We start from the raw sequence: 10446 nt of genomic DNA, 5'->3' as shown, positions 1-10446 counted from the left end.
TTATGTATAGTAGTTAGTATCTGTTAATCCCATACTCCCTTTCCCCTTTGGTAACCATAAGCTGTTTTCTATGTCTGCGAGTCTGTTTCTGTTTTATATGTAGATTCATTTGTATTATTCTTAGATTCCACATATAAGTGATAAAATGTAATATATATCTTTCTCTGTCTGACATACTTCACTAAGTATAATATTCTCTAGGTCCATTCATGTTGCTGCAAATGGCAATAGTTCATTCTTTCTTCATTTTTTTTACTCAGCCATTTCTTGTAGCTGAGTAATATTCCCGTGTATATATACACCACATCTTCTTAAGCTAATTGTCCGTTGGTGGGCACTTGGATCGTTTCCATGTTTTGTCTATTGTAAATAGTTCTGTTATGAATATTGGGGTGTATATACCTTTTCAAATTAGAATTTTCATTTTTTTCTGGATATATACCCAGGGGTGGGATTGCTGGATCGCAAAGTAGCTCTATTTTTAGTTTTATAAGGAACCTCCATACTGTTTTCCATAGTGGCTACACCAACTTACATTCTGGGATGCAAGTTTCGTTCCCTACAAAGTTATTATTCGGAAGTTAATCAATTCAGATTATTGAGCAATTGTCACTTCTCCAGGTTTGTCTAGTAATGCAAATTTTTGGTGAAAACTTTTTTGTTGTTGTTTGGTTCAACTTGAATGGAATGCAAATCTGAATATTTCTAGGATTACATGAAACTTTGTATATATGCATATTGCAGTAAGTTGGAAAAACAATAATTAATGTCACTTTACCACCAAAACAAGTTTGCACTGCATTTTTGCATTGTCTGATGTACATATTAGCGCAAGCCATTTGCTAACTGTTAATAAATTAAGCAGAGCAAAATAGCTTTAAAGCGCCTTATCTCTCTAAATTGAAAAGCCTAGGGGAATCATACAGCCCATTCTTAGTCTATAGGATTGGCTGAGTGAAAAAAAAAAAGTGAATGAAGTAGAGAGATGGAACTAAATGTTTTACTGTACCATCATTACTGAATACTAGTTCTCTAAGTTTTAAAATGTTTTGAGTTCCATTTTATAAATACATATTATCATCTCTCTATAGCATAGTAAGGTTAAATAAAAGAATTATTTATTTGTGAATTACACTGTCATATTCAAGGTCTGTACTGCATTTAAAAAATCTGACCTGATCTTTCTAGCCATGAAGATTATTTACTATAACAGTATAAATTACCAGTACCTCTGTCCCTTTGTGCATCACAAATGAGCCATCAGAGTTTGCAAGTTTCGGTAGCAGGTAAAGGAATTTCACTGGAGGAGAGCAAGCAGCCAAATGAATGAAGACTGTGATGAGCAGACCAATGCTGGGGGCAATGAGATAACTTTTTACTTCCACATATCTCTGAGAACAAATCCAGACTAATTCCCCAAAGGCTGGTGTTTTTCTCCGTAAAATACATGGGGGAAATATAATGGCAGTAGTATGGTCTGCGTTTTTATTTGGAAAGTGAATTTGCTACTTTCAGGGGAATTACAGGCTTGATACTCGGAACTGTGTACAGTGAGGTCCCAGTATAGATATAAGTTAATGTCTTGTCATAGTCTGGGGCATGGCTGATGGACTGACTTGGCCTGAGGGCCTGGGGAGCTAAGATTGCCCATGTATTAAGGCAGTGGTCCCCAAACTTTTTGGCACCAGGGACTGGTTTCATGGAAGACAATTTTTCCACAGACCCAGGGGATGGGGGATGATTCAAGCACAGTACATTTATTGTGCACTTTATTTCTATTATTATTACATTGTAATATATAATGAAATAATTATACAACACACCATAATGCACAATCAGTGGGATCCCTGAGCTTGTTTTCACTTGCCACTCACTGATAGGGTTTTGATATGAGTCTGCAAGCAATTGATTTATTATGGTCTCTGTGCAGTCAAACCTCTCCGCTAATGATAATCTGTATTAGCAGCCGCTCCCCAGCACCAGCATCACCGTCTCAGCTCCACCTCAGATCATCAGGCATTAGATTCTCATAAGGAGCAAGCAAACTAGATCTCTTACACGTGCAGTTCACAGTAGGGTTTGCACTCCTATGAGAATCTAATGCTGCTGCTGAGCTGACAGGAGGCGGAGCTCAGGCGGTAATGTAAGCAATGGGGAGCGGCTGTAAATATAGATGAAGCTTCACTCACTGGCCCACTGCTCACTTCCTGCTGTGCAACCCGGTTCCTAACAGGCCACCCCGGGGGTTGGGGACCCCTGTATTAAGGGAAGAAGAAAGCTCAGTGTGAGGCAATTTGGAATTCAATATTCTAACCCCATAATTGAAAACAAAAGAAGGTATAATAGTGGCAGCTACACAGCAATACTGGTGAAGTTGTGGCAAAGGAATATTATGAGTGACTCTATTGTTCCTTCAGGATCCCATAAAACATACTTCTAACCTCAGACCACAAGGGGTACAACATACAAGAAAGAAATCAAATGTGGCCGGTGTCCAATTCCTTGAGACCTATATGTCCTGGATCATGCATAATACAAAGGTACATCTATTTCACTGAGAAAAATACCAGCCTTCAGGGAATTAGTCTAAACTTGCTCTCAATGATGTGTCAAAGTGAAAAGTTGTCTCTCTTCTCTCCAGTACTGGTTGGTTCCAGTCCTCACTCATTTGTTCATAAGGTAATATTCAGGAATGTCTATAAACAGGCTTTGATATAGGTATTCAATTGCAAATGAAACAGACATATCCTTCTTTGTTAGAGCTTACTGTCTAGAGGAAGAGAGAAATAACATACAAGAAACCAATCAAACACAAATTTGAAATAACCTGAGAATGATATTATGATAGGATCAAATTAGAAGCTAGGTAAATAGTTAGAGGGAAAGGATGTACTTAGCTCAGACAGGGCAGGCTGTCAGAGGAATTAGAACGAAAAGGAGATAAAGATGCCAGCCGTTCAAAATGCAGGGGGTGGGGAGGAAGAAGCACCTGTCACACTTCTTAGGAACCACAAACTCATGTGTTCTCATGGCATTCTATCAAATTTTTTGTGATGTTTGTTAAATCTGCACAAATTTTCCAGACACGATCTGAAATTTAAGGCTAACCATGTGAACTGTACTATCTAATTAATTATTTTACCGTTACCTTAAATCAATTTGCAAAAAAACAAACCATATGTCATCATCCCATACTCAAAAGAATGCTCCAACTCAAAATTCAAATTTTCTATGACTATCAGTGTTTTACCTCCACACACTGAACCAGGCTTAAAACTCAGGAATCATTCCATAGTTGTAGCTTCTTATCAAACCTTTCTGGAGCTACATTATTTTTTTCATGGTTTAGGTTTCATGAAATACTTGACATATACAAAAGAATTACCATATGTATTTTATACTTACATATGTATAATACAATATTTATTAAAAAGCCACTACTTATCTTTAGAAACAAAACATTAGCAATATTATTAATGCCTTCTGAGTGCTTCTCCCCAATTTTATCATCTTCTCTACCAGCCAAAGGTAAGCAATATTTTTAATTCTATATTTGTCATTCCCTGGTTTTCTTTATTGCTTTTCTCCCTAGATTTGTGTGTCTAAATAAGATATTGTTTAGTTTTGCTTATCTTCAGACCTTAATAAATGTAAGTATATAAATTCCTCACTAATTTACTTTTTCATTGAATTTCATCCAATGTTGTGTTTCTAAGACTCTGTTATAATGTGTAGGTATAGTTCACTCAATTTCATTGCTATATACTATTCCATCACATGAATTTGTCAAAATGGGTTATTAATTTTCCCATTAATAGACCAGGGTGCTTTCCAATTTTTTGTTACTATAAATAATGTCACTATGAACATTCTCCTTGTGCACATGAAAATAGTTTCCATATAGTATATGATTAGCAGTAAAATTACTAGGTCCATAGTGTTGGTTCATATCCAAATTACTAGGTAATATCATTATTTTTTCCAGAGATTAATTCCACAAGCAGGTTCCAAGAGTTCTCCTAGCCCACATCTCTACCATTTTCAGATTTTTAAATTTTTGTCAATATATTACATGTAAACTGGTATCTCCTTTCATTTAAATTTGCATTTCTCTGATGACTCTTGATTTTCATGTATTTGAGTCATTCATATGTCTTCTATGAACTGTCTGATTATGTCTTTAACTCCTTTTATCTATTGGATTTATTGTCACTTCCTTGTTGTATTTTAAAGTTTTTACATGTTCTTCATACGATTTCATTGTTGAAAAGAAATTTTAGTTTGAATGTAATTCAATTTGTCAGTGTTTCTCAATGTTTTTTGCTTCTTTGATTTACAGAATCCCCCCCACCTCCAGCCCAAGGTTAATTATCTGCTAAAATTTTTACATTTTGTTTTTCACATTTGTTTTTAACCTATCTAGAATGTATTTTTGTGTATTTGTATACAATAAGGATCCCATTAAATAATTATTTCAGATATTTTTGAGTAGTCTGCCTATTCACTAGTGGTCTGCAATATCATCTCATTCATACACCATATTCCTATGTGTGCATGCATCTGATCTTGGGTTGTTTTTTCTGTTCCATTTTTCACGTTTTGTATCATTTAACCAAAAGCACACTGCCTTAGTTGCTACAATTTTATTTTAAGTTTTTGTACCAAGTATGGAAGTTCCCCCTTCTTACTCTTATATATACATTTTAGAATCAGCCTTTCAAGTTAAAAAAAATGACTGGCAAAAAAAAAAAAATGACTGGCATTCTGTTTGGAATTACACAGTCTTGAAATAATGTTTTCAGTGAAACTGACATCATTATGACACCTAACGAGCATTTTATGTCTCTAGTAAATTTGTCTTATTTAATATCTTTCATGAAGGTTTTATAATTTTATCCATAAAGGTTTTACATGGCTTTGTTAAATATAGTCCTTGAAACTTATTCTTGTTGTTGCTAGGTAAAGTACAATTTTTGTTTAATAACATTCACATGCTTTTAATAGCATTCAGATATATTCTTTGGTACTTCAGTATTCTATTGCCATTGCTATGTTAAGTAATATTTTTCTTTTGATAAATAAGAAGTGAAGTTCACTATTTTATATTGATCACTATTTTATATTGATATTTATATTGATTTAAATTTCAGTAAATTTGCTATTTTATTAATTTTAATCATTGGTAAGTCCTGTGGCATTTCTCTTTGAAATGTTCTCACATCTGTCCCTTCCTCATGCCTAACTAGCTTACACACCATCTTGCACTTTCTTTCACCAGGCCTCCATTCACATCAGACGTGAACTTCCAAAATAGCTTCTCAAATCTATGCACTTTCCAGGGCTTCACGGAACCCTAGTTTGGCTTACAGAGAATTTCTTAATGAGTGGAAATGAGCCTTCCTCCTTCATAAAAATGTTCAGCAGCTAAAATTTATATCCTACTAGATTTCCCCTGCCCCTCATTTAACTCCAACTAAAAAGTATATTTGCAATCTCAGTTTCCATCTTGGTATCTTTCTGTCCCATCAAATCGGCAATCATCTTTACTAACTCTCTTCTTACTCCAATATTCCACCTTTACTTGTATCTCTGAATGCTTCTGTTTTAAGCATTAGTCCTGGTCTTCTAATGTTTTTCTTACTTCCCATTTAAAAAAACCAAAGAAACAAACAAACTACTCTCACGTTTGAAATCCAAGTAAAGCCCCTCTTCTATTTGAGTTTTTCTCCTGTGTTCCAATCCACTTTGATAGCTTGCTATCCTGAATTCCTTAATAATTATTCGTTGCATTCTTAGGTTGTTAGAATACAACAAAATGTGTTGTTTTCACCTTTTCATGTTTCATCTATCAAAAATAATTTATTGAGTTGGTAACATGTTGGTAATTTATTGGGTTGCAACCAAACCTCTTGGATGTGTTTTGAACATGACTCTTGGCATCACAAAAGTAACAATACATTGTAGGAGAGCAAAATTTGCTAAAATGTGTCTCTTTGGCATGATGGTTATATTAGGCTGGTTGGTTTTTTATTTTTTTAAAGAAACAAAAGGCTCAGGAAGAGCTTTTACCTCCTCCCCTGAACTGCCTAGAAGAATTCAGATAGGAGGCCAACCCCAGGAAGAGAGTTGTCACCAGAGCTAACTACAAAGAACGTGAGTTAGATGTAGTAGACTGGGGAGAACTTAGCAAGGCTTGTTCTGTCAAAGTCCTCTCCATGTCTAGTTGTCTCTGCAGAGTATGGCAAACATTTTTTTACCCAAAATTTGTTTTCCTCATCTTCCTATAAATTGTTTTCCTCCCCTTGGAAATCCAAGACTCCTAACCCCTTCTCCTCTCAGATGACATATAAGCCTCAATTGCCTAACTTGCCCTTAGGCCCCATTTTCTTATGAAGCCCACATACGTACAAAGTTAAATTTGATTTTCTCCTGTTCATCTGTCTCATGACAATTTAATTCTTAGACCAGACAAAAGAACCTAGAAGAGTAGAGGAAATTGTTTTCTTTCTTTGACATTAAACTGAAAAGTAATAGCTGCTCATGTAAATTGATACAGCCACTATGGAGAACAGTATGGAGGTTACTTAAAAAACTTAAAATAGAACTACCATATGACCCAGCAATTCCACTACTAGGCATATACCCTGAGAAAACCATAATTCAAAAAGAGTCATGTACCACAGTGTTCACTGCAGCACTATTTACAATAGCCAGGATATGGAAGCAACCTAAGTGTCCATCGACAGATGAATGGATAAAGATGTGGCACATATACACAATGGAATATTACTCAGCCATAAAAATAAATGAAATGGAGTTATTTGTAGTGAGGTAGATAGACCTAGAATCTGTCATACAGAGTGAAGTAAGTCAGAAAGAGAAAAACAAATATCATATGTTAACACATATATATGGATCTTAAAAAAACAAAAAATGGTTCTGAAGAACCTAGGGGCAGGACAGGAATAAAGACGCAGATGTAGAGAATGGACTTGAGGACACGGGGAGAGGGAAAGGTAAGCTGAGACGAAGTGAGAGAGTGGCATGGACATATATACACTACCAAATGTAAAATAGCTAGCTAGTGGGAAGCAGCCTCATAGGGAGATCAGCTCGTGCTTTGTAATCACCTAGAGGGGTGGGGTAGGGAGGGTGGGAGGGAGATGCAACAGGGACGGGATATAGGGATATATGTATACATATAGCTGATTCACTTTGTTATACAGCAGCAACTAATACAACAAAGCAAAGCAATTATACTCCAATAAAAGATGTTAAAAAAAGTAATAGCTGCTCAATCAATATCTATTAATCTCCCTTGTTCACTCCTCAGTTCCTACAATAGAGCAATTTTGCACATGATAAACGTTTAATGTACATATTTATTTAAGGAATCAATGAGTATGTTTTATTAAGAAAATAACATGTTCTCCTTTAATGTGAGTTGCATTTTCCTTTCTAACCTGGGAAGGTTTTATAAAAATGATAGGTTTTCTTTGGAAAAATTTATATATGGTGTAATGAAAATGCCAGGATGTTAATATATGTTTTGTCTGGTTTGCCTGATCTCTATTAATATAAGCTATCTTATTCCAAATCAGTTTAACAAAAGTAATCATCATGACTTTGGTGTTAACATTAGATGCATTATATTAACACTTCATTATGAGTATATCTTGCTTATTTCTCTCGCCAAAGCTCTATCAATAATAGGGATATATGCCCGTGATTGTCAAACATCTTATCTAGAAAAGAGAATACTTTAGTTTGACATCTTCCACAGAACTAGTCATTTATAAGGTACAATTTCTACAGCCTGCCTATTTACTTGAGAGTCAATTAATTCACTTCCAACCACCTCCTTTAAAGACTGTAGTATTTATAACTTCAACTTCAGTTGAATCTGTTTGAACTTTAAGACAGGAAGCAGTAATGCATGATACAACACTTATGATAAACTCACTAAATGGAAAAAGATTTTGCAATTCTAAGTATCAAAGTTTATAATTAAATGACAAATATTTGGACAATTTTTTTAAAGTATCCATTTCTTCTGTTTATTTTATTTCAGGGAAGTAGTAGATGCTAAAAATGTATGTTTCCAATTTTAGGTCCTATCATTCTAGGAAATATAAAAGTAGATAGCTAATGAAGCTCTACATAAACACCTTTACAAGTACTGAAATCTTACAAGCCACTAGTTTATACTCTCTTAATAGCTTCCTGTAAGCTAAAATAATTTTCTCCCAGAATGTAGTGACTATGATATTTCATCAAGTTTTTAACTAGTGCTATAATTTTTTTTACTATGATGGATAGTGAACATTTCCTGACATTTTCCTCTGACCCTTCAAAAAATAACTCAGTTAAAGAGATATAAAACTGGGGGAGGGATAAATTAGGAGTTTGGGATTAACATATACGTACTACTATACACAAAATAGATAATCAACAAGAACCTACTACATAGCACAGGGAACTCTACTCAGTATTCTGTAATAACCTATATGGGAAAAGAATCTGAAAAAAAATGGATATATGTATATGTATAACTGAATGACTTTGCTGTACACCTGAAACCAACACAACGTTTTAAATCAACTAAATTCCAATATAAAATAAAAATTAAATTTAAAAATAAATTATGCAAGGGCTTCCCTGGTGGCGCAGTGGTTGAGAGTCCACCTGTTGATGCAGGGGACACAGGTTTGTGCCCCAGTCCAGGAAGATCCCACATGCCGCGGAGCGGCTAGGCCCGTGAGCCATGGCTGCTGAGTCTGCGCGTCTGGAGCCTGTGCTCCGCAAAGGAAGAGTCCACAACAGTGAGAGGCCCACGTACCGCAAAAAAAAAAAATTATGCAACAAAAGAGATGAAAACTGCAATAAACCACCTTTAAGAAATACTAACAAAAACAAAGTTAGAACAATTGCTTAATTAAAAGATTTATCAGAGATTTTAATGAGCTTTATGAAATTGCAGGAGAGGCAACATTGCATGTGGGTTTTTCCAAAAATCTGTAATCATAGAACCCTTTTTTTGGTCAACTTTATCATAGGACTGAAAACATTTTACGAAAAATATTGGTATAGTGGAAATATTACTGGTTCTGGATTACTGAAGACTATATTCAAATCCAATTCCTCCCAATTTTGCCTCTGTTAATTAAATTTTTGAGCCTTGATATCATCATATGTAAACAGGGAATGTTCCTGACTTAGTAGGGCCACTGTATAAATGCATTAAACTAATTCAATTGATTCAATTCAACAAACATTTACTTAGGTCCTAGGCAATGACCAGCACTTGGTTAGGCACTAAAGATAAAGAGATGAATAAGACATAACCCCTGACCTCAAGGAGTTCATTGTTTTCAAACTCACTGGCCATGTGCTACCATGGGAATTTGTCTTTTCTTGGCTCTCATGTACCTCACTCTTCTTTGTCTCTTTCCCTTTTCTCTGGCCACCAGCTCCAAACCATTACAATCCTAACCAGAAGAGTTCAGCTCTCCATTTCCCCAAAACAACTATCCTTGAACACCCAAAATCCATAGATGGCAAACAAAAGGCCATAAATTCTGGGCATCTATCCACATACATTCAAAGAATGGCAAAATGTTTGAAATTAGAGATTTTTCTTGAACAGACTCCAGATCAAATTCTTAACAATTCTTTCATCTAGTCTTCTCATAAGTAGAGTGAAGTGATTGAAATGTAACATCTTGAAGGTCCTGAGGTCATGTGGATGTGGTTATTAGTATTATTTTAACTGTTTTCACTTAGTTGTTCCTATATAACATATTTTTCAACCAAATAATATACATGAAGAAAACTCTCTTATCCTTAAAAATCAGCAGTTGTTCCCGTTAACATAGCAGTATGTTCCAATGAAGAAAAGGAAGAAAAATAGACATAAAACTGCAAATTAACAAAAAGAACATATTCATATGAACATTGAACATTTCTTTTTTTTTTTTTTTTTTTTTTTTTCTTTCTTTTCTCTCTCTCTCTTGCGGTACGCGGGCCTCTCACTGTTGCGGCCTCTCCCATTGCGGAGCACAGGCTCCGGACGCGCAGGCTCAGCAGCCGTGGCTCACGGGCCCAGCCGCTCCGCGGCATGTGGGATCCTCCCGGACCAGGGCACGAACCCGTGTCCCCTGCATTGGCAGGCGGACTCTCAACCACTGCGCCACCAGGGAAGCCCTGAACATTTCTTATGTAATAAAATAGAATGTATTCAGCTAAAGAAATTATAATTTATTCCAATTCAAAATAAATGTTGAAGCATCTACTATATCAAAGCAATTAAGTCAGTTACAAAAATTTTAAAAAGGATGGTATACCCACAGCTTTAAAATAATTTAAATTTTATACTAATGATAAACAATTAAGTATTTATTGAAGCATTGCTATGTGTGAAGCATTGTTACAGGTCTTTTCATTTGC

Source organism: Mesoplodon densirostris, chromosome 1 (assembly GCF_025265405.1).
Source record: "Mesoplodon densirostris isolate mMesDen1 chromosome 1, mMesDen1 primary haplotype, whole genome shotgun sequence".
Taxonomy (NCBI): domain Eukaryota; kingdom Metazoa; phylum Chordata; class Mammalia; order Artiodactyla; family Ziphiidae; genus Mesoplodon; species Mesoplodon densirostris.
Note: the sequence above shows the minus strand (reverse complement) of the source record.